This window comes from Tachypleus tridentatus, chromosome 13, assembly GCF_004210375.1.
Source record: "Tachypleus tridentatus isolate NWPU-2018 chromosome 13, ASM421037v1, whole genome shotgun sequence".
In the NCBI taxonomy this organism is placed as follows: domain Eukaryota; kingdom Metazoa; phylum Arthropoda; class Merostomata; order Xiphosura; family Limulidae; genus Tachypleus; species Tachypleus tridentatus.
The window spans coordinates 175,714,490-175,742,453 of NC_134837.1; the positions used below are offsets into that span (position 1 = coordinate 175,714,490).

General features: G+C 36.8%; 1 protein-coding gene across 3 annotated transcripts in view; it reads left to right on the forward strand.

The window, feature by feature from the left end:
* Positions 1-18,979: 18,979 nt before the first annotated feature.
* The window catches only part of LOC143240943 (uncharacterized), a 98,812-nt gene continuing 89,827 nt past the window's right edge, over positions 18,980-27,964 (forward strand). The window contains exons 1-2 of one of the 3 annotated variants that reach the window (XM_076484221.1): positions 18,980-19,451; positions 21,375-21,500. The gene's annotated coding sequence lies outside the window, so the exon portion shown is untranslated. Of the gene's footprint in view, positions 19,563-21,374; positions 21,501-27,964 lie in introns of all 3 variants that reach the window. The other 2 variants (XM_076484222.1, XM_076484219.1) reach the window with 2 other exon arrangements.

Consider the following 27,964-nt stretch of genomic DNA (forward strand, 5'->3'; position numbering starts at 1 on the left):
GCTAGTGCAGACAGCCCTCGTATAGCCTTGCGCGACATTCAACACAAACAATCAGAGGGATTGATGAAAAAAAGAAGAAACTTTACAAACGTTATCGTGTTTAAAGGTCGCTTACTTGTTGTTCATTAAAGCTCCAGCTTTTCATTTCTTCAATGTAGCAAGGTGGAAATTTTCTAGACAATGCGACCTGATCTTGTATTTGTTGGACGTAAGGATTGCCTTACGTTAGGCATGTTTGAGAAACTATCCGTTTTGAGCGGAACGTTGTTTATTTTTGCACATTAGAAAGGGAAGAAATATACAACTGCAAAATGCATTCAAAGATCAAAAGATTGAATACGTTACATTAAAACCATTTGGAGCCTCACCGTGTCATTACAGCAATTTCACCACGCCCGGTCGTGTTCTATCTGACGACCGTGTACTCTTAACAATAACCCCGCAGCGTTATTTCTATTTGCAAAATGATCCGTCGTAAAGCTGTTATGTCTAAAGCAGATCTAAAGTCCTTGTCTTCTTTCTTTACACCATTTAATTACGAAGACGACGGCTACTCGGCACCTATCTCAAAACTTCGATCTCACAGATGTCCATAGACGAAAGTATGGAATAGCACGAATACTTTTTCATTCTCTAGTTGCTTGGAGTATGCAATGGTTTAACAGATATGTCGTGAAAGCAATTTATGCATACATAACTTGTGTATCGTTTCCGGACGGATATTCATCCTAGTTATATTTTGTATTGTGGCCTGCGTGTTTTGCCAGGTACGACTTGTTGCAGGTTTCTTTTTCGACGGTCACGAACTTAAAGTTGATCCATATTCTTTTGTTTTCCGAATGTCATTAAGTGCAAATAACATCCTAGTTTTATAAATTCTATATTTTAAATATGAATGTATCTTTATGATCTGAGCACTTCAAGTAATCACTTTTGGAACCTATTACACTGCCCTCGAAACTCCAAGGAATATCAAAATGTAGTTTTTATAAATACTGTTCCACTGTAACATTATATTGGCTATGATTATCACGTGGCTAACTTACTTGCACATTCAAAATCATTTTAATATAACGTAGTCCACCTTTTGTATTTGGCCTACTTACTGAAATCATTGGTGTCTTTATATCGACTACTGTCATCATGTGACTTATGTATTCAAATCTGCTTTAATACAGCGTCGTCATCCCATTTTATTGGGCTTAAGATCTGGTTGTTAAAAGCGCTGAGTTGTTGTAGAATTAATATAGTAACCAGGGACAAATAAGTTTTGAGATTTAAAGTCGAATGGTCAACAGTTTTTGCTTTTGTTTGTTGGAATTTTGCGCATAGCTACACGAGGGCTATCTCCGCTAGCCGGTTCTAATTTAGCATTTAGCATTTAGCGCATATTCGGATTGACCGTTATTTATAATACCCCCCCCCTCCACGTCTGAATGGGTGTGCATATTTGGTGTGAGAGGGATTCGATTTCGCGACCCTCAGATTACGAGTCGAGCGCCCTGACCATGCTGAGACACCATTTTTGCATTGATTTCATTCAGAAATCAAAGTTATTGTTCTTGATATTCGTGTGCTAATTTGTTTTCTACCTAAATTAGTTTTTTTATTGAATTATGGTTTGTTTGTATTTAAGTACATAACTACACAATTGGCTAACTGGACAGTACCTGCCACATGTATAGAAACCCGGGTTTAATAGTATAAGCCTTCAGATTTACCGGTGTGCCGTTAGGAAGCGCATGAATTATGGAAATGTTTATTTTCTTCCTTAGTTTATAAATGATAACGAACCAAGTATTCAAGAAGCAATATTGTAAATGTTACGTCCAAACGAATAGAATTGTTTTAGGTGTTACATAACAATAAAGTAAAAGAGCAGAGTATTAGCAATGATGAAAATCTGTATCTATAGAAACCATCTGTTCTGAATTGCTATAAACTTAATCGATAACGCATCAATCGATTTTTATCAAAAAATCCAATTGATCCGTGGAGTACAGGACTCAAACTTTCGATCTGTTTTCCTCTACATTCACCAAACAGCACTTGAAAGATATATTTAATCACGTGTCTAGAAAAACATATTGATAAAAAACGGATTCCAATCCTATTTTTCCCAACAGTTTACATGCGACTGAATAGAACTTAGATGCACTTGTTCTTATCATTATTCTAAAAATATGTATTTTTAAACACCTTTCGCCATTAGAAAAATATTTAATGTTGTAAAGGAGACGTAAACTGATTTATATTGAACTTAGCTTTAACTCATCGTATTATAAACAGTTGTTTCCTTTGTCGATTTTAGAAACTTTTAATTTCTTTATTTTTTTAAGACGGATCTTTCAACTTTTTAGCAGTTAAGTGAGAACAGTTGTTCTTAACCTGGGTTCCATCGAACCCCAGGGGTTCGTCGGAGGTCAAGACACACACACTGTGTGTGTGTCCGTTCCGTTCACCCCACTCGTATGATTCGTGACGTTATGCTCCACTTGGCCATCATTGGCTGCGGCTGATCACGTCACATCACTTCGCCTCAATATCTGTGCTGCAGGGAACATCGTGCGTTTAGCAGTCGACTTGTGACTGTAGTAATCGTGCGTCATTTGTGATTTTTTTTCTAATCTTTCAATCCCTTCATACTAACAAAGTGGTCGGACGAATACGTATAATATGTATAAGGGAACATGATGGGAATCAGCGTCCTCAATGCATGATTTGCCAAGTGGAGCAGTTCTCGTCTAGCAAACTAAGAGAACACTATGTAAAGCTACATGAAGATGGGAAATACAAGATCACAACGCTTGCTGAATTCAATGTAAAGAGTTTGTTTGTTTGTTTTTGAATTTCGCACAAAGCTACTCGAGGGCTATCTGTGCTAGCCGTCCCTAATTAAGCAGTGTAAGACTAGAGGGAAGGCAGCTAGTCATCACCACCCGCCGCCAACTCTTGGGCTGCGCCTTTACCAATGAATAGTGGGGTTGACCGTCACATTATAACACCCCACAGCTGAAAGGGCGAGCATGTTTGGCGCGACGGGGATGCGAACCCGCGACCCTTAGATTACGAGTCGCACACCTTAACACGCTTGGCCATGCTGGGCCTCGAATGTAAAGAGAGCCAGGTTTGATGAAAAGGCTGCTTTGCCTGTTCTTGGCTTTGTACCCATCAACAAACCGATCCTCACAGCATCGTACGAAGTTGCGTACTTGATCGCAAAGCAGGGCAAACCACACACCATTGGTGAAGCACTCGTAAAACCAGCTGCGCTGAAGATGGCGAATATCATGCTGGGAAAAGCTGCTGAAAATTAGTTATCCCAAATTCCTCTTTCAAATGACACCATCAGCAGCAGAATAGTTGACATGAGCGGTGACATCTTGGCTCAAGTAGTTGCAGATCTGATTTCAAGTCCAGCAAAATTCAGCCTTTAATTAGACGAGACCACCGACTTTGACAATCTAAGCCAGCTTGTTGTATTCGTGCGCTATGTGACGAACGACGAGATAGAAGAAGATTTTTTATTTTGTTAGCCTTTTTTTTACAACAACAACTAGGGCAGCTGACGTGAAGAAACTTGTGGATGACTTCTTCAGAGACAACGATCTTTCGTGGGATATGGTTTCTGCAGTTTGTTTGGATGGAGCTCCAGTCATGCTGAGACGAAACTCTGGTTTTGGTGCGCTGGTGAAAACCGATGTACCACACATCATTGTAACGCGCTGTGTTCTGCACAGGCATTCGTTGGCAACAAAAACCTTGCCTTCAAAACTGGCAGAAGTATTAAAAATTGTAGTGGAATGTGTGAACTTTGTGCGAAATAGTGCCCTGAAGCACCGCATCTTCAAAGAGCTGTGTAATGAAAAGAGCTCTGAATTCGAGGTACTTCTGTACCATTCTAACGTTCGTTGGTTATCCCGGGGAAAGTTGCTGAATCGTGTTTTTGCCATGCATGTGGAATTAGCCCTGCATTGTCATGCAGATTGCTTCAAAAAATCTGAGTTCATTCTCATTTTGGCGTACATGGCCGATATCTTCAATGCTCTCAATCAACAGATGCAGGGTGGTGGAGTCAACATTATCAAAGCGGAAGAAAATCTGAAGGCTTTTCAAAAAAAGCTATCGTTATGGAAACGACGAACAGAGAATAATAACTTCGCAAACTTTCCCCTGCTGGACGACTGTGTAAGTAAGATCGAAGATGTGTCTGAAATCGGAGACATTTCTGTACCCGGGGAACTGAGGCAAGCAAAGTCTCTCGACGGATACTTCCCCACCAGAGAGTCATATCCAGCATGGGTGAGACAGCCGTTCACGTTTAGTGTTGCGACAGCAGATGTCAATGATGAATACCTCGACGAAATCATTGAACTTCAGCAGAACCAGGTTCAACAGCAACTTTTCAGAATAACAACGCTCTCAACGTTTTGGTGTCACCAAATCGTGGCGTACCCTCTTATTGCTAAGAAAGCCCTTGAGATACTCATACCGTTTGTTACAACGTATCTAAGCGAGCAATCCTTTTCGAGAATGGTAGACTTAAAAACGAAGAAGAGGAATAGTCTTTGCTGCGAAAATGATATGAGAGTGGCACTTGCCAAGGTGAAGCCGCGCATTTCTGAACTTGTCTCTGAAAGGCAACAGCAAAAGTCACATTGATTTGCAGTAAATATTCATTGAGTTATGTTTTTGGTTTTTGTGTGAAATTCATGTTTCGCTGGTTTTGTTCTTTGAACACAGTGATATTGTGTGCAACTGACGCATGGTTCATTTTGTGCAGTAATAAAATACTTACTTATGTTTTGAATTTTTAAAAAAATCATATTTTATTTTTCCAATTACGAAGGGTTCAGTGAATGCAAGTACGAAACTTCCGGGGTTCAGTACCTCCAACAAGGTTAAGAACCACTGACTTAGAATAATCGCTTCTTTGTCGATTTTCAAACTTGATGAAGGAAAGTAACGACGCTATACAGAGTATTTACTACAAGAGTAATGTTTTAAAAACCTTCAAGTTTTGTTTGTTTGTTTGTTTTGAATTTCGCGCAAGACTATACGAGGGCTATCTGCGCTAGCCATCCCAAATTGTGCAGTGTAAGACTAGAGAGAAGGTCATCACCACCCACCGCCAACTCTTGGGCTACTCTTTTACTAACGAATAGTGTGATTGACCGTCACATTATAACGTTCTCTCGGATTATGAGTTGAGTGCCTTAACCACCTGGCCATGCCGGGACTAACTCCTCCGACAGTATAGAAACTAGCAAGACCAAACTTAATTTTCAGACTTGGGTGGATCGTGGAGTGTCTTCATCTATATAACATAGTCTCCCTACCAAAAGGATGGGTAGTAACTAAACACGCTCGGTAAGGTCACAGAGAATTATAGGGTATATGGCTAGGTTTTTAGAATTCCTGAACGTAAATCTGGCATCAAATTTTATTTTCCATCACCCTTTCAGGATCCAAGGGGAGCCATATTTGAAACTGAAATTTTACCCTTACTCTCAAATTAGTAGGACCAAACGTGGCACATGTGTTTAGGCACTGCGGGTTAATTTTCTAACGGAATTTGTTTTTACGTACTGACCCACTTGAGGTAGCTAGCTATAGAAGTATTGAGAGTACCATTAGCAAGAAGACTAAAACCCGCGTGGAGGGTCACCCACACGTGGTTTGGGTCTAGGAAGTTTTCATGGCCATTTTGCCTTGGACTTTATGTTCCGTGCCTCATTCTGTATGCTGGGGTGCCATGTTTGAAACTGTGTTCATATCCCTGCTCACAAGCTGGTAGATCCGAAAATACGTACCTGGTACACGTGCTCACGTACCACGGACAATTGTCTTGACTGGGTTGTTTTCATATGCGGATTCCTTGAAGTAGCTATAGAAATAACTAGAGATAATGGAGGAGTTATATATATTTAAAAACGGCTGGTATGGAGTGAGAAAATTCTAGGTAGAGTACCAGCCGTTTTTAAATATATATTGTTTTCTACAAACGGGTTTTTTCGCTATAAAGAATGGAGGAGCTATATTGATACATTGGGGCTTCTGCAGATCATGAGCGGGTGCTAGTTCTAATTATTGTCAACTATAATACTCTCAAACTTCAGAGAGTTTGGAACAAACAGCTCGTGAAACAAGCACTCTTGAAAACAATCGTTAAGTAAAGTACATATAAAGAATAGTTTAGGTTAGAATTATATTTAAAATGTTTAAAGCAATTCGATATATTTGGCACCTAATTAAGTATGACTAAGGTCTTAATGGGTATTCAAGAAGCGAATAAGTTTCTCTTCAAGACTTACGTAAAAGAGAGGATTATAATGTCAAAAGAAAACCTTCTCTTTAGTGACAGTAAGATGTAAGTAATTGCATCCTACATTAGTTCTTGAAATATATAGACATTACATTTCAAGGTCATTTTAAAACTAATGTGGGTGGATGTGTGGGCTTTTCAAGCTGCTTTTAGAGACACGGATATTTACGAATTTTAAACTGCTACTAGATGGCTATGCACAAAAAAAAATGTGTTAAAAATGAAATGATTAAAATTGCATCACGAATATTTTGTTTATGAGATGTGTGAGGGATTTATACACAATTGGACAAATACGGAAACCAAAAATACACAAAGATACAATCAGTAAGTAATAAGATGCCAAACTAAATGGTTTATTTTGAAACGGACTAAAATAACAGATTAGATGCTAAAGCAACGCATTTATATAAAGAACAAAATGTAGATTTTAATGCATATAAATAAATATGTAAAAATTCTTTAACTATTAGGATACTAAAAAAAGTATTGACTCGTCCAAGTCACATCGGTCATCACTGTGTACTGTTCATAATCCACTCAGTTTATGAGAACAACGGTTCACTGGCACCCGTATGAATAATCCATATCGTACTGGCACAATATCCATGAGCACAACACCTGCAGATTTGATCGATAGTTTTTCATGTGGAATATTATGAATGTCCATTTCGTTTTTGAGCCCTCAAGCAAACAAATTTATTTTCTACACAAGCTTTCCTCAAGACAAACATCCAACAGGGTGAGCAACTGTAGAAAGTTCTGGAAAATCTTATTGTCTTAGCGTTGTTAACCCGTAGATTGCGCATGGCTTCAATGTTTACAAATGATTTTTGAACCAAAATAGTTGAGCTTCACTGATCTATCTGGTGTCAAAATATTAACGTGGTCGAAAATTCATTCATTTCTTCTAATGGGTTTTTTGTTTGTTTTTGAATTTCTCGCAAAGCTAAACGAGGACTATCTGCGCTAGCCGTCCCTAATTTAGCAGTGTAACACTAAGGAGAAAGAATTACCACCCACCGCTAACTCTTGGACTACTCTTTTACCAACCAATAGTGGGATTGATCGTCACATTATAACACCCTCATGGCTGAAAGGGCGAGCATGTATGGTGTGAAATGGATTCGAACCAGCGACTCTCAGATTACCAATCGAACGCCCTAATCACCTGGCCATGCAGGGCCAACATAAAGAGAAATCATCTAAGACTTTAATGCTAATTTCTTTCAAAACTCGAAATGTAACTCCCTCTATCCGAATTTCAAATTAATTTGATGGTTTCTCCATTTTTCACTGATAGTTATTTTGGTTCAAATGGGATGTGCTGTTCATGAGGTTATTGTTTATCCTATATACTTTGAATGTATTTTGTGCTTCATTTTGGCTTTTAGAAAAATATTATGCTACGAAATATTTTACTTTTGTATGAATAAACAGTCGACGCCTTCGTGTTGTTTACAGTTGTACTAGATTCAAGGACGTCTGTTTTTGTTTTGTTTTGTTTGTTTTATCCTTTAGAAAACTTTACGATTATCTTTTACGTAAGGGTAGAAGGTCTAGGAAAACAAGCTTACGTTTTGTCTTTAGTCAGAAGACAAGACGTATGTGTAAAAGTTACTTTGTTCTCATCAGTTAGATAATATTTGCATGAGTGTAGGATGAGAAACTACGAATGAATTTTAGATTACAGTTCGAGAGTCAAATGTGCACTATACACTGTTTTGTCATTATCTGGTAAGCTGCGTAGACATATCATGGTGAAGTTGCAAATTGACTCTCGGTTTGATATTTTCAGCCTGAAGGTCACGTTATGCGTCACATTAGGTAAACATCCAGGCTAGATTCCCAAAGCATTCAGGCTAGAGTATAGTCGTATAGTCGTTAGGTATAGTCGTTTCCAAGTTGGAGCTGCTAACAAGAGAAGGGGATCCAGTCATTAGAACACCCTACTTACAAGGGTACTCTTAACCAAATAGTATGATGAACCTACTGTTAAACGTGTCCATCACTAACAATGCAGAGCGTATTCATCAGCATGTCTGGGGTTTCAACCTTGGACCTTTCAATTCGCCTCTCGTACATTAATCATTAGGTCGTATCTGGCCCAGTTAAACAAGAGCGTTTACATTCAGTTATCTGTAGAAATCATCCTATTAGTAAATCACAACAAACTTTATCGTTCGATAAAGGTCTTCATAGATTTAAATTCAAGTTACAATTAAATAACATGATGTACTGTCCTCGGCGAGTGTAATAGTTTTGTCTATTTCTTATGAATGGGTCTCGAGGATTAACTTTGTTGGATTAACCTGTGACATTGTCTCTCGAGTATTAATTCTAGATCATTTAATAACAACTGACATGTGCAAATTGAATTTACTTGGTTCATTGAGCCTTTCAAATTCGATAGAATACCACACTTAGATAGTGTAGTTGTTTTGTTTGTTTGTTTTTTGGAATTTCGCGCAAAGCTACTCGAGGGCTATCTTTGCTAGCCGTCCCTAATTTATCTGTGTAAGACTCGAGAGAATGCAGCTAGTCATTACCACCCACCGTCAACCTTTGGAGTGCTCTTTTACCAACGAGTAGTGGATTGACCGTCACATTATAACACACCCATAGCTGAAAGGGAGAGGAAGTTTGATGTGACGGGATTCTAACCCGCGGCTCTCGTGTTACGAGTCGAGCGCCTAAGCTACCTGGCCATGCCGAAGAAAAATGAAATGAAAAATAATTTCCTCAATGAGGTTCCTTTAATGTACGGCAGTGATGGGTAAAAGGTGAACACATCCGCTTTATCGGACTTTCAGTTGCAATTTTGTTGAACCCGGAAGGGTCAAGTACACGATCGATTTCTTCCTCCCATCAAACAGTAAATTTTTGCTCTTTTATTTCTGTTATATTTATTGTTGTGTCAAATGTTTCTGATTCCAAGTTTAACTTGCATTATTTTTAAGATGACTTTTGATACTTTTTATCGTTTAAAACATCTGCTCCTCGATGTTGTAGTTTGGTCGAGTTTAGATTTCTCTTCGGGGTCCGCGCTAATGATGTTATTTCCAGGCTGCCAAGGTTTTAACTTAATTCAAACAGAAATATTCTGGCAATACTTCCTACATTTACACAACGCTAGATTTATTTACTTAATGTCCGTAAATGAAATTTCGCATTTTTCTGGTCAAATAAGAGGTGAAACTGTTTTTGTTTGATTTGATTTCCACGCAAAAATACACAACAACTATCAACGTTAACCGTCCTCAATTTAGTAGTGGTAGACTAGAAGGAAGACAGCTAGTCACCACCACCAACCGCCAACTCTTGGGCTACTCTTTTATGAACGAACAGTGGAATTGACCGTTACATTATAGCACCCCCACGACTGAATGGGTGAGCATATTTGGTGTGACGGCCACAACCCTATGATTACGAGCTTATTCATGCCTAGTAATATATGTTATGTGTGTTTGCAAAGATGGAAGATTAGACTAGAAATTAATATTCTTTAATTGTCCAACGAGAATGTATATTTCTTATAATCTAAAACTTTCTTAAGCCATACTTTTAGGACTGATAAACCTTGATATTTATTTTCTTTTTAGTTGCACAAAAAAGAAATTGGAACAATTATCAAGAACACAATTCTACAATATTACAATTGTTCATGCACCTATCATTTCCAGATCCTCTTCTCAAATAACTGTAATAATTACATTCCAAAGTACTTAAGAGTAAGTGGACATCATTCATTGAAGACTGCGTAAAATCAAAGAACAGCTTTTGCAAATATTGCAATTTTTAGAAAATATAAAACACTTTTATGGGTTGTAAATGTTAGAATTCCTTCGATAATTCATTTGGAATGTTTATAATGTTTAAGGTATGGGAAAGCGTTCTAGATATAGTTATCATCCCATAGCCCATGTATCACGTACAAGGACATTCTATGAACATCTGGAGTTTTTCCTCAACCACATATATAATTTAATATTCAGTTGTTAACCGTCTCAAAAATTTCAGACATCTGATTTACAACAATAGGTGTACTTTTAAAAATATTTAAAACCGTGTTAATAAATTATCTCTCTCTCTCCCTTTCTTCTAAGTAAAAACCTTTTTTCTTGACCACGAATTGATGTTTTACGTATTTCCGTATTCTCCCCGTGAATCTGTGCTTTGTTTCGTTTTTGCAGTTTTCTCGTTAGATTTTCCACGAATGGAAACCTATTTCCTTCAATTTCATAATGTACAATTCATATACAATTTATTTTTTTACGTGGCACCATAACTTCTTTCCAGCTGAATCTAATTTTTTCCTACTTCAGCTAATCACATTGTCCTTAATCTCTAGTTGCAACTAGATGGCTCCTATATGCTTTCTAATTTATTCCACATACCTTGAAGTTATTATGACACTAAAAGTATCATTTATTATTAATATAAATCCAATAACGTCAAGTGGCGCTTGGTTTATATCGCAGCATGTGGACCGTTCAACTCTTGCCCAATCGATTAACACTAAACATTTAGCTTCAAAATTATGTAATCAATACAACCTTTGTTATTTTCAAATTCGTCAGAGCTTTATACGTTTTCTCTGTCTTTCTGAGTTATCCGTAACTTCGATAAACTCGTAAAAATGATAAAGACGAATTACTTTAAGTTATATTTATGAGGTATCTATTTACATCCTGTAAAACACATGGATTTCCAAGCTTGAAGTAATTTGTTATATTATTGTATATTCTCTTAGATAAACGACTGTTTATTGTATTTGGGTTGTTCAAGAGAAGTAATTTGAATGTTATTGTCGATTCTCTGAAAGATTGTTATTGTTTTGAATTAAGCACAAAGCCACATTATTTTTTCTGTGCTCTACCCACTACGGTTATCGAATCAGGTTTTCAGCGTTATAAGTCGGCAGACATACCGCTGAGCCACTGGGGGGCTTTCTCTGAAAGAAACGACTTGTGAGATAGCGAATTATATATATTTTTTATTACTATGGTTGTGTATATGGTTAATTTATTATTTCCGTCTATCGTTTAGTTTTACCTATGAATTTTTAGTTGAATTAAAACGCCAATTCCTCTTCTCGTATTTTGTGTAAATATGCGTGTGTGTGTATCATGAAACTAAATTCCAGTTTCCCTAGCGGTAACATACAGATTCTACTAATGTTGCAGAAGAGTATATAAATTTATGATCACATGAGACTTTACTCTCGTGACCTACTCACTGAACAAATACCCTACCAGAAGCTTTCCTAAGCACGTAAATGAGGGTATAGTTGCTGTTTCTCACTTGATATTGAAAAGCATTTTGAATGTTATATTTGCTGTATTTTTAATTATATTTTTTCTTTATTATTGATTCATTAATACTTGTGATAAATTGATGATTAATATTAGTGCGAAGTTATTTGTTTATTACAGGCTGGACCCGTCATGGCCAGGTGGTTAAGGCACTCGACTTCTAAGCTGAGGGACGCGGGTTCGAATCCTCGTCACATCAAACATGCACGCCCTTTCAGCCGTGGAGACATTATAATGTGACGGTTAATTCCACTATTCGTTGGTAAAAGAGTAGCCCAAAAGTTGGCGGTGGGTGGTGATGACTAGCTGCCTTCCCTCTAGTTTTACATTGCTGAATTAGGGACGGTTAGCACAGATAGCTCTCGTGTAGCTTCCCGCGAAATTCAAAAACAAACAAACAACAATGATAGATAAATAACTTACAAGCGTATTAAAGAACAGAAACGCGAATATTCAACTGAAAACTCGAAAACTTAACTTTTATAAACTCTATTGGTACAAAGGTGTCGCGATTCCACATGATATATTTGCGGGAATTTCTTTGTGTTTCAATCAGAGAGGAAATAATCTTAAATCAAACACTATTAAAACGTACCTAATTACAATAACACCACCTGTCGGGATTCGCTGTAGGTAAAACACCGTTAGCCTTTGACGCAACTTTGAGCCTGACCCCAAATAAACACTTAATTGATTACTGGTGACCTCTCCTATTTTACTTAAGTTCATATACTTTGATTATAGGATTGCAATATGAAATCAGTTCTGGTTTCAATTACTTACATAATTACATTTTTTAAAACAAAAATAATTAACTGAACATTATTTTTCTACCCACTCCTCGAATAGCAGGTTTGTTAGAGTTTCTGGTACACAAAAAAATGTACATCCGGTTCAGAAAGGGTATTTGTTTTTTTTTTTAGTTTCGCGCAAAGCTACTCGAGGGCTATCTGTGCTAGCCGTCTCTAATTTAGCAGTGCAAGACAAGACGGAAAATAGCTAGTCATCACTACCCACCGCCAGCCCTTGTGCTACTCTTTTACCAACGAATAGTGGTATTAGCCGTCACATTATAACGCCCCCAAGGCTGAAAGGACGAGCATGTTTGGTGCAACAGGGATTCGAACCCACGACCCTCAGATTACGAGTCGAGTAAGGGTAATTGTAGTGCGTATACCACACAGTCTCACCAGATATGTTAAGCTAAGAAAGATATATCTTAAGCCATTGAAGTTTTGTTTAATTTTTTGATGGTCTTCCTCGTATTTCTTCGATGAACATTTTTATTAAAGTCATACAGTTTATGATGCTTAATGATTCCAAAAGTGTAGATTTTTTTACAGCAAATCATATTGAATGTTCGGGAATTCGCTTGTCTCCATAATTTTTGTAAAAGCCAATCAAACAACCTAAATATCAGATTTAAAAATTACGAAAGAACAACAAATAAACTCAGAAAGGTAATTATATTTTTGTTTATCGTAGAGCTACTAAGGATATTACCTTTGAACTGTTGACCAAAGGGGAGATAACTTGCAAGCAGCATCCATTGCAAACTCTTGGGCTACTTACTCTTCACCAAATAATAATGGGATTGGACATAACATTATAACGTTTCTATGGCAGAATGAACGAGCATGTTCAAATCTTGGTTTTATTCCTTCCAACTGAGTCGACTTGAGTGCTTTAATCACTGGACCATGCCGTGTTCAGATATATAGTTATTGGTTTTGTTCGACCAAACTTTGTGGTCTTAGTGGTTCATCGACACTGTAATCCAACAATTTTTTTGTTTTGTTTCAGATATTTTATAAGGTTAGAATAAAATACTGTCCAGGGCGTTCACGATTTCCACATTCTTCTCCAGTGGATCAAAACTATTAATAAGAACACCCTTATACTTAATAAAGAAAGTGAATACGCTTTATGACGTGGTGGAAAACCTAATTCCACCTATTCTGGTTCCATCCCCAACTGCCAAAAAGATGGTAAACACATTTTAATAGCGACAGGATCAAAGATATACACTTCAGCTACATGGTTCTCTCTGAACGTGTATCATTGCCTAACGACTGCAACGAGAATCCGCTGAGGTTTAATGGGATAACAGACCACCATAAAGGTTTATCTTGAGCATTCATGTAGCTAACTTCTCCGCTGTAAATTCTCATAAGAATTATTTAATCTAAACGGGAAAAGACCTAACCATATATCAATATGTGAACTTACCTTCGCTGAATGTATTGTATAAAAATGCAAGATATAGTAATCCAACTATGTCAAGCGTAATGCCTACAAAATATGTAGGTAGTCTTACCATTCCCAGTAGTAATGTGGTGAATGCACTCATGACTCCGAGGATAGAAACAAGTACATAACAAACGTGTAGAATTTGACGTTTTGCCTGGCGAAAATTACTCCATTGGATGGATCAAGGCAAACTTTAATAATTCATTGTCAGCTGTATGAAAACTATGTAGAAAGAACAATAAACTATTACTGTTAATGATATAAGCGGTAGAGAGAGAAATCTGAAACTCTTCAGAAGCCGTATTTTATGACTCATATTATGTTCTTTATGTGACACACGACAATCCAGTAGAATCCTTGCACATAATGTATCACTAACTACACCTGTAAATGTTACCAGATATAATATAATTCACATATTATTATATACTTTTTTCATTTTAATTCTGCGATTCTTATTAATAATTATTATTAAGCGATCTCAGTGACTGTGTAACTGTTTAGAACTAACTGTTTAAGAGAGAAAACCAAACGAAAATGCTGAAATGAGCATGAGGCTTCAAATAATGAAATAACTCATGATGCAAGACGATGTTCTTTACAGAATAATTGAAATTCAAATTGTTTAGAAACTATCAAATATAGTTTGTTCACTTTCACAAAGGATAATGGTTTATTTACAACTTTTACAGTGAAGCACACTGAAGGATCAACACGAATGTTGGCTGTTTCACACCTAATTGTGTTGAAGATCTACTCACAATTGATGGTATCCTCACTGTTGATTGGTATAGACAGATTCTTACCCATCATTTCATTTCGTCAGGAACGATATATTTTAGAAGGTATTCATCTTTCAGTAAGACAGTGATCTGAAGCTTTCAACAATTTTTGTGGTGAAATGATATTTGGAGTACAAGATAAAAAAAGGAGGCTCGATGGAGCATTTGAACCTAGAACTTGACCTACATTACTTCCAGATATGGATATTACTAAAGATATGTAGTCTTATATGAAAACTGAAAATTCGTTTTTTTGAATTTCGCACAAAGCTACATGAGGATTAGCTGCGCTAGCCTCCCCTAATTTACTATTATAATACTATATATTTCATTAAGTCATCCAATAATTACTTCCATCAAACTATCTTCTTTTTCCTTGTTTATAGTGGGGGGACGGAAAATCCTTTGGAATCAGATAGTTGTCATTGTTGAAACAATGGTACAAAGTGTTTACATCCATATTTAACATTCCTTGCAGAAGTTGTGCACTATCTGATTCTGGCGGAGTCCCGTGACCAACTGCTGGATAATTTACTCATTTATTGGTTCTTTCCTTGTTTGTTTTTGAATTTCGCGCAAAGCTACACCAAGGCTATCTGCGCTACCCATCCCTAATTTAACAGTGTAAGACTGGAGGAAAGGCAACTACTCATCACCACCTACTGCCAACTCTTGGGCTGCCCGCTTACCAACGAATAATGGGATTGACCGTAATATTATAACACCCCCATGTCTGAAAGGGCGAGCATGCTCAGTGTGACGAAGATTCGAGCCCGCAAACCTTAGGCTGTGAGTCAAACGTCCTAACCGCCTGCCCATGCCGGGCTTAAAAAACTGAGAAGGTCAAACGCCAACCTTTCAACTTAATTGAATTGTGGGAAATAATACGTGACATTTTGAACGATATTTCGTAATTATAAAGTGACAAGTTTATAGTAGCATAATGACGAGGTGTACGGCTATGGTTAAAACAAATACAAAATGCTAATGCTTTGTACGATGCATTAGCTTTCATTGTGTATTTTTAATAATGTACGGCCTAATGATTAATTGGTCATCGTGTTGTAATTGCTTGCTGTATTTAACTCCTGTGCATGTATCACCTGTGCGTTTCTTTAATTATTATTATTACTTTACATGTAAAACTGAATTATAACAACAAAGGAAAAACGTGAATGAAAGACTTAACAGATCACATCCTCTTACTTAGCAAGAGCATAGACGTTGCGTTCAGATAGCTGACTTAACATAATAACATAGTCTATAAACGGAAACTACTGGATCACGTTCACAAAATGAACGGAATTTAGTTAACAATCGTGAATATTTGAATAAACAGAAAGGCTTGTGTGAGCATACAATTAAAAATGAATTTCCTTTTTTATTTCAAATGCGTGAAAGTTGTGCTTCCTGATGGTGGTATATATATATATATATATCTTTGATGAGTTTGCGAAACCTTCAAATTCGCTATACACGTTTACTCATTGTTAATGTAGGACTTTAATGTATAATAAGCGATACACAACTAGTTTGGTTCAAAATTTCGCGCAAAGATACACGAGGGCTATCTGAGCTAGCCATCCCTAATTTAGAAGTGTAAGACTAAAGGGAAGACAGCTAGTCATCACCACCCACCGTCAACTCTTGGGCTACTCTTTTCTCTTTTTACAAACGAATAATGGATTGATCGTCGCATTATAACCCCCCCCCACACACACACACACACGGCTGAAAGGGCGAGAATGTTTGGTGTGACGGGGATTCCAACTGTGACCCTCAGATTACGACTCGATTGCCTTAACCACCTGGCCATGCCGGGCCTCGTGGACTTTAAAGATCTTTCTTTTGTGAACATACCTGTCCAGCTTTCCTATCTTTTGATACACCAACGTTTACCATTGTTTATATTACACGTAAAAGTGAAGTTTGAATTTAAAAAATACAAATAAAATGTGTGCACTTTTCTGATTGCAAAAACAAAAACGGAGCAATGAGGAAAATAAAACACCTTTCATAACAAAGTGAGAAAACAAAATATTAAAAACATCGCCCACTCCCATAAATAATGGCAAATAATAGGTTACGACAAAATCGTTTCAGCATTTAAACGAAAAACAACAACACGATGATACAGTTAATTAAATCAATTAATTGAGCTATAATTAGTCTAATTATCGTGTGTTTTGAAGCATTTCAAAATCCTGAACTTTTAAAAAAATATCATTCAATAGTCTAACTACCCAGAAGCAAAATGTGGCAATAACAAAAAGAAATGAAAACAAAAGCAACAACAACAACCATAGTTCCACCTAAGATATCGTTGTGCACGTATTTGAAACACACAACAAAATTTGTTGTAACATTTGACTGCTCAAAGCAGTACAGGATTATTTATGCAGGTTGTACAATATGCAATTAAGGTTTGCAGTTTTGTAAGGATAAAACCATTTTGATGAATATTATGACTAGTGTTTGCCTGATGCCGCTGGGTGAATATGATAAAACGTTGTTGTTTATATCAAAATTAACCTTCTGGGCAAAGCCATTCATACTTAGGCATCCCTTATGGGTGAGTCATTAGCAAGTGTGAGGGCATATAACGCTACGTTTCTGGGTTCGATCCCCGTGGAAGACATAGCACATATAGTCAGTTATGCAGCTTTGAGCTTAAAAAATAAAGAAACAAGGAAAGGCATTGCTGTATTCGCGTCTGAGAAAGTCTATAACAGGCCATCATAATACACATATGCCGAGGTTCACATGAACTGTAAGTGAATTTTGAAATAAAGATTGTCACAGCTGTTCCGTGGAACCACAGGGAAGGATATTAGACATTTCTCTGAAACCCATACTTATTTTCGTAATACTTGTGTATGGCCTGGCATGGCCAAGCGCGTAAGGCATGCGACTCGTAATCCGAGGGTCGCGGGTTCGCGCCCGCGTCGCGCTAAACATGCTCGCCCTCTCAGCCGTAGGGGTGTATAATGTGACGGTCAATCCCACTATTCGTTGGTAAAAGAGTAGCCCAAGAGTTGGCGGTGGGTGGTGATGACTAGCTGCCTTCCCTCTAGTCTTACACTGCTAAATTAGGGACGGCTAGCACAGATAGCCCTCGAGTAGCTTTGTGCGAAATTCCAAAACAAAAATACTTGTGTGTGTACTTTACTAGCAAGATTATGTTTGGACATCAGCTACGTTATTAGTTCTTTCGCCATGAATGTTGAAAGAGATATACCAATGAAAAAAGGACCCGTTCCTCTTTGAAAGCTCGTTTATTTACGACCATAACAAATGAATAACTCACCGTTACTAAGTTTATCGTTCCTATTATGAGTTATATATCTTATTCTTTCCTTGAAGCAACACTTAACTACCACCCATCAGTATAGCGTAAGGCAATTCTCCCAATCGTTAGCTAGTAGAATTTGTTTATTAATATGATAATTACGTCACTTAGGTTGAAAGACCACAGAACTTCTTCTATGCTTTGTTGCTTGGGTTACGGTCATGGCATTATTTAAGTTCTGCTTAACTGTGTTAATAATATTACGCCCAACTTGATGTTTTAAGACGTCTTCATTAAACTAAGCTGAAATTAAGTATCAGGTAAGTAACCTTACTATCAAACAAGCAGAATTATATGGTGTAAGTACAGACAGACGTCGTTAGGGTATATTGGAATTATCAAAAAGATATAGACGATTCGTACCACTTTTGGTATATACGCCTGGGTTTATTCGATGACCTCACTGAGTCTATTTCAGTGATTACTGGTAGAAATCTGTATTATTTTTGTTAGTACAGTACAGTTTTAGAAACCCGTTTAATTTCTGATGAGTTGTCTACTTGTAAACAGGAACCACTTTCGGTTAACTATGCATTGCGACTGATGACAACGCTATGGGCTTGAGAAACAACTAAAACAACTCCCAGTTGATGCCTCTAGCAACAACGACCTTCGTCGTCAGATCTAGCGGTATTCAGAGATCTCCACAACACGGAAAGCACGCCCTCTTTTCGTACAACTCTCCTCAGACTTCACAAGGTCGCTCGCTAGCTTCTATCAGATACAAAACAAAAAAAAAGTCGATAGATGGAGAGAGAGAAAACGTCAAAAGAAATACTAAGATGTAGCTCGTTCAGTTAATGCAACCGAAATTCACGGGGATAAGCTACTACAAACGGATGCAAAATTGCAAACAACTATAATATGCGCACCCATCCCACAAGCTTCTAACTACAGTTTCTTACCCTCTGCTAGAATATACTCGTCTACGAGACACGCACCCCTGTATATCCGTAAGGACAGTAATCTGCGTGTAGGGGCAGTGAGGCCGGCAGCGTAGGTTTGGCGCAGTCGTACAGTGAAGGTAAAAAGTGAACAGACGTGGAATCGAAAGCTGTATCGCTACCTACCTTACCCTTATAAATATCACCTGAATCTAGGAGTTACATTCAGAATATAAATACCCGTTATTTTATCTACGCGCTACGTGGGATGCCAATATTCAAGTTATTCTGTGTTAACGCATAACTTTCTTTAGCTCTTATATGAAACGAATGTTGATTGGAAAACTAAAGGAGGAAAAGGGTTAATGTGGTTTGTCTTATGTGCTTGAAAAGTGGATAATCCACACACAAAAACTGTGATTTATGGATTAAAACGTTGGGATATGCATTGAAGAAAATCTTCCCAGTTGTCATGGTCACTGATTTAGAGTGTTTCTATTTCAACGAGTATCTTAACGCCAAATCACGAGGTCTGTGTAATTGAAGGTGTGTTCCGACGTTTCATTTTCTGCAAAGCATTTGATAATGTAACATATTCCACGTGTTTCCAATGTCAGTTGTATTAATTTTATATGATTACACAACCTTGTAAGAAAGGTAGGTTTCGACAAATTTGTAGAAAGAACATTTGTTTTTGAGTTGGTTTTTCGTTATGCTATCGGTGCCATATCATGCTCCACTTAAAGTTACAGAAAATAAACGTGACCTTAGGGTTTAGCTCTAAAGAAGTAAAGAATGATTAATTATTTAATAAAATATAGCAGTCTCACTATCTTGAATCATGAAGACTATATCATAGTCTTCGAATAAATTTAAGATTGTTATAATGTCGTGATTATTTCTTTACTTTCTGCGGACTTGTACTTAATTAATAAGCCACATTTAACACAAACTTAAGATCTTCATGCGTTATTATTGTTGAAAAGAGCGTATAATTTGCAACTTAAAAGAAAACCGAAAGAGTTACTGGTTGTAACCAGGATGCTGCTATCGGTATATATGTAGTAAGGATAGATACGCCAAAAAATTAAAAGCTACTGTGAGATATTCTGATTATTCACGTGTTTAATTTGAATAATAGGTTTTCCTTTAGCTCGTGCATGGTAGATACTTAATACTTTTTTTTCATGTATAAGTAAATATCCGGAAGAAAATAGTCATTGGTCTCCAGAAAAGTTGAGGAAAACCATTTAATAACATTAATGATAGCATCTTGACGTATTCAGACGTTGTGAGGGGATATTTCGCCATACCATAATACTGAGAAAAGTTTGTGACGTAGTTTAAAGAAGTTGAATAAGAAAAGGTTCCTTTTAGTTAAAATATTCTCTTTTTCAACTTACTGTTATGATTAAATGAATTCAGTGTGAAGTCAAGTTGGTGCATATAACTTATGATACATTTTAAGAAAATACTTTTGACGTTAATATGTCTTATACTTGTTATTACTAACATGTTTTTTTTTTTCAAAAGCATTCTAAGAAATGTGGTTATTTTGTCTTACTCCTATCCATTTAAACTAAGAGCTTATTAGTATAATAGTAATTAATATAGGTTGATTACCGATGTAATCTGTTCTCTAAATTACACTTGTTATTATTTTTATTTTCACACTGCTTCGTGCAGTGAAAAATTAATTTATGCATTTTATAATGAAAGCGGTTTGAAAAATCAGGTTTACTTTGTGATTAATCGTTACGTTATTTAAAACTCTTTTTTTCATATTTACTTTTCCTATTCTTTATTCGCTTAGAAAAGATTTTTCATTAGGCTTAAGCTAGCTAGACTTTATTAGGCTTAACAAATTCACACCATCAAAAACGGTGCCACGTTTTTTCTGTTATTTATTCATTGTGGAAATCTCGCATTTTAAAAACAAAAGATAGTTTTAAATTAAATGTATTACACGTTAGAAGTATTTAATTCGAAGAACACATTTAAATTATGCTACTCTCTATTGAACTACGATTAGCCTGGATATGTTTATCGTTTAGCCAAAGGGAGTTGTTTTGCATTATAATTTATGTTTAGGGTTAAATACATGTTAGGACTTACGGCTCTCAACTCTAACAGTAACAATAGATGGGTTTCTCACTGACTAACAAGTAAGCTAATTCAGTAATTGTGGCATCATTACCCCATTTTATTTTTAACTTGGACATATCGATTTTTGACAGTTATTAGCGATACCATTGGAGCTCTTCATATCTTTATATGACTATCGTTTCATATTAATACTGTATTGGTATATCGCGCTTGCTGTCTTACCTGGGTAGCGTGAACGTGCCAGTAGAAAAGCTTAACTTGAGATATTTATTTAAAGCCTTTCGAAACCTGTAAACTGATAAATATCATACTTTTTGTTGGAGTGTCTAACCAGATGTTATTTTCCATATATTTATTATTAAGTTGCTTGGTGTGCCCTAGAAGTTAGGACGTTCGACTCGCAATTCATGGAGTTGAATCTCCGTTGCCGAACAAGGCCCTTTCAGCCGTGGGAGCGTTATAAGTTACGGTCAATCCCACTATTCGTAGGTAAGAGTAGCTTAAGAGTTGGCGATGGGTAGTGTTGACTACTTGCCTTCGCTCTCGTCTTTAAGTGTTTAATAAAGGCCTGTTGAGAAGGACGCCATCAAGTAAAGTATGGCCGAGAATCGCATCTAAGGTATTTCAATGGTCGTAAGCGGTCTTAGAACTCATAAAGAAAAAAAAAAAATCAAATTATTGGAATACTTTATACTGTGATATATCTGCATTTGAGATAATTACCAACCTAAGTCATTTATGTAATGGAATTTACATGTTTTCTTGTTTGTTTGCAAAAATACACTCGTTAAAAACTTTAAAACCAAAGCAAAAATTAATTTATAATGAAATTCTTCGCACGTCTAGTGTTATACTAAGAGGTATGCCATTGAAAGCAAGGGTTACTTTTTTAAATGTTTATTGTACCTGCAGGACGAATCTGCACATTTCTGAACTCATCCCTGCCATTTTTAAAGACATGTTACAATAAAACAACTTCGTAACTAGAGAAAAACCTGTACTACAGCATCGTATTTAATATGTATAATTTGATAACGAATATATGATACGGTATACTGCGCTTGCAGTGTAAAATCGCCCCTGACAGGAAAATTTACAATAAAGTGCGAACAGTGAAATCCACAGTTCAGTTTGTGGCTGTGCTTTTGTACACACTACTACAGATAAGTAAATAAACATAAGAAACAGGGATGTTAGTGGCTGTGCTTTTGTACACACTACTACAGATAAGTAAATAAACATAAAGAAACAGGGCTGTTAGTGGCTGTGCTTTTGTACACACTACTACAGATAAGTAAATAAACATAAAGAAACAGGGCTGTTAGTGGCTGTGCTTTTGTACACACTACTACAGGTAAGTAAATAAACATAAGAAACAGGGATGTTAGTGGCTGTGTTTTTGTACACACTACTACAGATAAGTAAATAAACATAAGAAACAGGGATGTTAGTGGCTGTGCTTTTGTACACACTACTACAGATAAGTAAATAAACATAAGAAACAGGGCTGTTAGTGGCTGTGCTTTTGTACACACTACTACAGATAAGTAAATAAACATAAAGAAACAGGGCTGTTAGTGGCTGTGCTTTTGTACACACTACTACAGGTAAGTAAATAAACATAAGAAACAGGGCTGTTAGTGGCTGTGCTTTCGTACACACTACTACAGGTAAGTAAATAAACATAAGAAACAGGGCTGTTAGTGGCTGTGCTTTTGTACACACTACTACAGGTAAGTAAATAAACATAAGAAACAGGGCTGTTAGTGACTGTGCTTTTGTACACACTACTACAGGTAAGTAAATAAACATAAGAAACAGGGCTGTTAGTGGCTGTGCTTTTGTACACACTACTACAGATAAGTAAATAAAATAAGAAACAAGACTGCTACAATTTATATGGAATTAATATGAAATAATTAATAGCGAGAAGAAAAAAGTTTCGCTAATGGGCAGCGCACGACCACAGATTAGAATCTGTGTATCGAAATATTTTAAAAAAACAAACATTAAACGAACACTGATATAACATATATCTAACATTTACAACCAATTAACTGTATGTTTATCGCGGTTACTGATAATACGAAGTCTGAACAGCGTATTTAAATAAAGAGAGGTAAAAGATGCATCTTTTACTGGAAGCATGCGCTTTGTTATAGTTTGTGTAACCAACCCTAGTGGTGACTCTGAGAACGATGGCTACTGACAGCAGGGAAATGAGCATATAATTTACAGAAACAAAGCCCACCCAGTAACTGGGTTGGATAACTCAGGAATTTGCCCTTTATTCTATTTCAAGTGTGTGTGTGTGACACGCATAGCTGAGAAAGGTAGCGTTTTCAATTTATCCCTTAGAATGAGTGAAAAAAAAAGTGAAATACATATTAAACACTAGGAGGCATTTGGACTGTACGTATTTCTAAATAATCTTATCTTCTAATTTGTGAATGTTGAAACATATCGAAACATGAGAAAATTGACATTTAAGGGCCCTATATGGACACAACTGTTTTTGTAGTGCATAAAAACTTGTAACTCGCGAACGTAGAAGTGTAAAGGTTAATAAAATTTCGTAAGAAAAGTTCTCCGATCCTTCGCTTCGCATGTAATTGTTTTCTCTTTGGAGAGGCCCGGTATGGTCAGGTGGGTTAAGGCGTTCGACTAGTAATCTGAGGGTCGCTGGTTCGAATCTCTGTCGCACCAAACATGCTCGCCCTTTCATCCGTGGGTACGTTATAATGTGTCGACCAATCCCACTATTCGTTGGTAAAAGAGTAGCCCAAGAGTTGGCGGTAGGTGGTGGAGACTGCTGCCTTTCCTCTAATCTTACACTGATAAATTAGGAACGGGTAGCGCGGATAGTCCTAATGTAGCTTTGTGCGAAATTCAAAAACAAACAAACAAACTTTTTCGAGAGGTCTGTAACAAACGCCTCCAGTCATAAGTTTATCATTGCTGTTAAACGGTGGGGAATCCGCTGTATACGAGATATGTGGATAGTGAACATGGCGCCATGCCCTGATTTTCGGGCGACAACCGAATGTGTGAACGTATCTAATCTGATCAGATTGCTTTGCTAAGTTAGTGACTCAAATGCCATTCCTTAACGGCTTGTAAAGATAGAACAATAAAAATATTTTTATCCTGTTTGATATACTTGAAGAGTGTAGCAAAATCAAGGTGCAAAACATAGTTTGTAATATGTCGTAAGTAGTTCATGAAATATTAGTTCTTACAAGTACAAATTAATTATAGTGAAGGGAATTTTACTGTCTCCAAAACGTGCCACATAAAAGTAATTGCTAATTGCCACGATTGTTTCAGCATTTGATGAAATTCGTCATATATCCAGGTTGGTTGCGGACAGGTCTACATGGCCTGATGGTCAGGACGCTCGACTCGCAATTTGAGGGTCACGGGTTTGAACCCCCATCACCGAACATGCTCATCCTTTCAGCCATGAGGGCATTATAATGTGACTGTCAATCTCATTATTTGTTGGTGAAAGAGTAGCTCAAGATTTGGCGGTGGGTGGTTATAACTAGCTGCTTTCCCTCTATTCTATCACAGCTAGATTAGGGACGGCTCACTCAGATAGTTCTCGTGTAGCTTTGCGCGAAATTCAAAACAAACCAAATCATCTGGTGCAGGTAGGTAAAGGACTCAAAGTAACAGAAAATTATGAAACTTGCTCCCACGTGTTCTCGTTCTGTATCCTTGCTATAATAGATCCTGTGACAAAAACGACCATTCGCAATGTAATCTCCTGCTGGGACCACAGCAAGTAATCGGATTTACACTGGAAAAGTCGGGGGTTTGATTTATCTCGATGGACGCAACAGATAGCCTGATGTGGCTTTTCTATAAGAAAACACGCACACACAGACAATGTGTTTGATACTAAGCGTGTGCATGTATGCTATAAAAGAAAATTATACCACACAAACAACTTTTTATATAACTGCAAGTAACCGGTAGTTAAATAGATGTTAGAAGCAATTAGTCATTGATTTATATTACATTTTTAATATAATTTCTGTCAGGTTTCTTACTTTATTATTCATTGGTTTAGCTTGAGGTTTAGTTCTTTGAGACCGTAACAACATCTCTCATCCACGAAACATTTTATTTCTGGTAGTTATTCTCTGTTTCCAAAATCCTTCAGACGTTTTGGTTTCGGCAGGCAGCTCTGGAGTTTCTCGTTTCTTTTATGTTATTTGTACCTAATGCCATTTTATTAATGAAACCACACACCCTTATAACCTGATAGAAAGTTTATAAAAACAATTACTAGTGAAAGGATAACCGTAGTGGGTTAACCATTATTTTCATATTTATTGCATATACCCCTCTATAGGTTACTTATAGCGATCCAGACGATCGTTGGACACGCACGTGTTTTAAACACACGTTAACAGCATACAGATCAAATGGTTACGTGCTGAAACAACAACTTTGGTTGAGAGGTATTACGCCATCTAACGGTAATTCAAAACCATGTTAGATATGCCCAACGAATGTTTATAAAAATTAGATATATTTTTTATAACAGTGTTTTGTTTTTATTTCTACATGACAAGAATGTGACGTTCCCCAGCTATTCCCACGTATTTGTGAGTACATTTATTCACTGGTGTAAAATATTCGTAAAACTAGAATACTATATATCTTATTTACTTTTGTAGGACTAACCACATCCTTGTTTTTTATAAATATATATTGTCACTCTGCTAAATCATGGGTAAATTTACGGACTCACAACGCTAAGATCTGGGGCTTTATTCTCCGTGGTAGAATAGAAATTGCTCATTTTGTAGCTCTGCATAACAGAAACAGCTCTACGTATGTTTGCACAAATCCATAGTCGACGGGTGGTCGGAAATGTTTAATTAAATGGGTATTTGGATTGGGAACTATCATATGACGGACTCGCAGTTAGGTCACTGACCATCTCTGAACTTCATCCAAAAATTGTATAGTATGTATGTCCTTTCTTATAGCAAAGCCACATTGGGCTATCTGCCGAGCCCACCGAGGGGAATAGAACTTCTGATTTTAGCGTTGCAAATCCGTAGACTTACCGCTGTACTAGCGGGGGGCAAAATTGTATAGAACGAATGTATTTGATTTAAGGGGTTTGGAACAGAATAAGCTCCCTGTGTGTTGTAAGTTTGTTGTCGTAAACATGAAGTAAGGCTTAACAGTATTTGAAAGGTTCCACTTCACAATGGAGCTTAACCTGCAGTGTAAAAATTGTCACGTGCGTTTCGTGAAAATCTAACGAGTATTTATGTATGTAGCGGAATGTAACATCTTAGTTTTCCAAGCCCTACAACCTTCCATTGAACGTTTGAATCACGGTATCTGCAGAACGCAACAAGAAATAGTGGCTACCCACAAAATACTTTTTTTTTTTAATGAGGTTCCACAATATGCATACGGGTGGACATTTAAGCCAAATAGTTTTCCACGTGCGTGACAAAATGCTAAGAGCAGTTCTAATAGTTTCGCTTTGCTTTCTATTATCGTTAAATAGTGTTTGTTGATAGAATGAACGTATCATTCCGACTATGTAATACCAGGCGTAAGCCTGTTTCTCGGACCGTACGGAAGACAAGTTAAGTCATATGCATTAGACTTGCACAGTAGCTGTCGCAACAATGGTCTGATACCAATTTTAACCATTGTGGTGTAGGATGTTTGAAGTGTAACAGTCTAAAGCGATCACAGCTTGGTTACATCATCGTGTTATATACATCGAGCAGAAAGCTAAACTATACCTTCTTAAAGTTTACACAGTTTGAAGTATTTAGACTTTTTCATATCCCTCTCGCAGAGTTTTAAATAAAGAAAACTGTCATAAATTTTATGATTTTCATTAGAAGTCAGTGCTGATCTCCAAAGTGATTTTAAACTTAAATCGTTTTTTTTTTGTTTCCCTCTCTTTCCCTCCTCCCACGTTATTCACGAGGTAATTCTGTCGATCTCCTCTAAAAAGTCTAATCTCGACACATCCGGATGTCGACGTTTAGGTTTTTTTGTTTTTGTAAGCTACTCCATTTAGCCCAGTGGTTCAAGGGCCTAATGATTAGGGCGCTCAACTCGGAATCTACAGCGAGCATGCTCGTTCATTTAAGCCGTGAAGGTGTTTATAATGTTCCAATTAATCATACTGTTCGTTGCTCAAGATTAACCTAAGACTTGGCGTTGAGTGGTGTTCACTATAAACCTTTCCTTTCGTCTATAATTTCAAAAGCAGGAACGGCAAATACAGATATCCCTTGAACAGATATTTTTGTTCGTACGAAATTCGATGACAAACAAACCCATTAATTCTCAAACTGTGTTCGCGGATTACATATTTTTTTATTTATTTAAATCGAGTACCACAGTAGTGTCTTTATACTATGTTGCTACGTATTTGCCGTAATTAGTCAATCAATACATGAACCATCACTTGTCCCAGAACAACAGTTTAAGAACCACTATTCCAGTACTATATCTCCAGTTTTATTTATAACTTAAGCCAGCATACGGAATCACATTAAAAAAAATCGATATTTTTATACTCCAGACGGCTTAGAGGTAAGCTAGAGACTTATAACGCTAAAATTACGAGTTCGATACCCGCCATGGACAAAGCACAATTAAATCATTGTGTAGCTGGCTCATCAACAAACAAACAAAACCATTCCAACAGATTTATTTGCTTTCCGTTTGATGACAATTCTTCGCGTGAAGTGAATCGAGTTTATAAAATAACTATTTTGAGAGGTTTAACTAAATATCGTACACGCATTTTAAGTACATGCGTGGGCATGATAAAATATATGTCGGAAGAACAACTCGTGTTTTTAGCTACGGCTTAATGATTTAATTATTCACTTTAAATATTACAAATATACAAACAGGTATGTGTAGAGTGATCATCTGTCTTTATAGTACATAAT